This window comes from Ceratotherium simum, chromosome 10, assembly GCF_057802395.1.
Source record: "Ceratotherium simum simum isolate JZ-2026a chromosome 10, ASM5780239v1, whole genome shotgun sequence".
NCBI classification, from domain to species: Eukaryota; Metazoa; Chordata; class Mammalia; order Perissodactyla; family Rhinocerotidae; genus Ceratotherium; species Ceratotherium simum.
The window spans coordinates 49,943,379-49,945,970 of NC_141909.1; the positions used below are offsets into that span (position 1 = coordinate 49,943,379).

The following is a 2,592-nucleotide window of genomic DNA, read 5'->3' on the forward strand; positions in this document are numbered from 1 at the left end:
TTTTAGTGCCAATGTAGAAACTAGATGAGCAACTGTTTGCATTTAAATATGTTTATTCATTTGAAGTAATCATAATTTGATTCAAATATTATTTGCATTTTTATTTCTCCCAAAATATTCATATTTTTAAATCCATCATTTGTCTGGACATATTGTAAAGGTTTGTGATACATAATATAATTTAAAGCATGAATTTGAAAGAGAAAGAAACTGCTTTTGGTTATTTTACCATTTTTTAAGATGATGAACAAATATATAAGGAGGGACTGCTGTAAAGTGACTAGACAGAAACTAATATTTTTTAAATGGAACTTGAAATAAAGAAAAATCTTTGGAGATTTTGGACTTGAACATACAATGGTCAAAATTAGAATTTCAGAATGACACTACTGCCTCAAAGCCCATGTCCCCCAGTTGGTCAATATTTTCCAGAGGACTTTTTTGTTGGTTGTTGGTTTCAGGATCTGAATCATTTAACCACCACATCTGAGGATTACCGAGAATAATCCTCAGGGCTTCGTTTAGGTTCCTGCTGACCTGATTAAGGGCTTTGCTTGGCTGCATGAGTGGAGTAACCCATTACTTTCAAAGAGTTTATGTTCTCCAGGCGTTGTCTTTTCTTCTCTTTTTTTCTCTTTCTTGTTTGGGCCAGTTCCGCTCTGCCGTAGGTAATTTGGGTGGCTACTTGGTCTACATTGTAGTGAAATGCCTTTAGGGCAAACTGGCTTCCTGGGCATTATCCCAATTGCAACAAATTGGAAACTTTTGATGGTTCAATACATAGCTCTTTAAAGTGTTGACGTGCCTTGTTGAGATACTCACAAGCCTCTTCACCATTTCCACTACTATAATTTCAGATACTGTGAAGCAAGTAAAGTCTTGAAAACAATACCTTCTCTTTCCCACAATTTCTCCACGTGAATCAGTCTGTGATGATTTTCTCCATAACCATTTTTAAAGCATTTCTGGGCCAAGTTTAATTTTTTTTATGCACCGTCAAGGTATTCCAGGTGTTCCAAGCAGAAGTAACACCATACTATACCCAGCTGGAGCGCTGCGTAGTTCCCCACTGGATCCAGTAGTTCTCTGCCACACTTACAGAAATATTTGTCAGCATCCTACAGACTTGGTAAGGCTGCTGCTCCACATTCTTTTCTTTTCAAAAAAGCTCTGCCCTTCTCATAATACTCATAGCTAACATGAGGGCTTTTCTTTCTAATGGAAGAATTCCAATTGTTCTGCCTGTCTGGTTAGCTATGTGTCGTTTCTGGATTCACCACCATCTCAACTCTCTCTGCCAATATCTCTAGTCTTCTCTAAGTCCTTGGAATTCTTTATTCTTTTAGTTTGGCTTCATTTTGCTCTTTTTCTTTAATCTGGAAGTTTTTTCCAACATCCTCTTCAGACTGTTTTAGTTCCAGCGTCACAGCTTTTACATTGTGTCATTCCTTATTCTTCAAGTGTTTTCCCCAGTTGAAGTTGTTTTTTATTTATGATAATTTTCATATAATTTTCTTGAAATCCAAAGGTTTCAGCTCTTTTAGCCTTCAGTTCTCTGCCTGTGATGTGCAAGTCGGTTTCCAACAAGTTTTTCCTATCTTTTCTTAGTCTTGGAGGTTAAAATACTTCAATTGTAGCAACTCCTATTGTTCTATAATTTTCACTTCCTCTTTCACGCTCAGTTGCAATATTTTTCTTCTATTATCATTTCTAATTCATTTTCACAACATTCTATCTTGTCAGAGTCTTAGCAATGTCCTTCAATGCCAAACCATCTTATTTATTTTCATCTGCATAGGGGTTTCCAAAGTTGCATTCTGTCTTCCCTTAAAAACTGGGCAATTTTTCTTCTTTCTGTTTTTTTTGTTTTTACTATGAACAGTTTTTTAAAAATCTTTGTTTTACCCCATACTGCACCATCCGTACACCCCCTGCGACCCACCAACTGCCTGGATGCAGATGCAGCCATGGTCTGTTTTCATTGGGGCTGAGGCGGGCTGTCGGCCCCACCCACATTCGATGTACTTTGATTATATGCTGGTGACTGTAATAAATGCTCCACTGAGTTTTTGCATTGTGTCTTATTACTCTAAAAAAAACAAATACAATAATTTTACTTTTCTGGGGAATGAGATTCCTGAAATTTATGAAGATAACAATGAAGTTGTAAATCCAGGATTGAGGATGTTCGTACATGATTTTCTTGTTTCTATCATTAAGGTCCTTGATTTTTTGTGCTTGTGTGTGTGATTGTTTTCATATTTTAGCACATATAATTTGGTATTCTGTGGGTAATAGAAAGACAGCAGAAGGGAAGAGTTTTTGTCATTTAACTTACACCTGACTGAGATTCAACCATTCCTAAGTATAGAGTCATGTCTGTCAAGTTTCTTGTCAAAGCGGTGGAACGTAATTAAATTGCTGTGGTAGCAGAGAGTAGGCATATAAGAAAACTATGAAATATGTCCAGCGGGGTGGTATGGGGCACAAAGAAAAGAGATGCAGCTGAAGATGTTTTTTTCTCAAAGTATAGCCTTGCAAATGAGGTTTTGTCAAGGAAGCTGTTGACTGTTAATATCTATTTGTCTTTAC

At 36.7% G+C, this 2,592-nt stretch overlaps 1 pseudogene; it reads right to left on the bottom strand.

Annotated features, from left to right (window-relative positions):
- Positions 1–375: 375 nt before the first annotated feature.
- On the bottom strand, positions 376–1,982 carry LOC101400532 (NEDD8 ultimate buster 1 pseudogene; annotated as a pseudogene).
- Between the last annotated feature and the right edge of the window lie 610 nt (positions 1,983–2,592).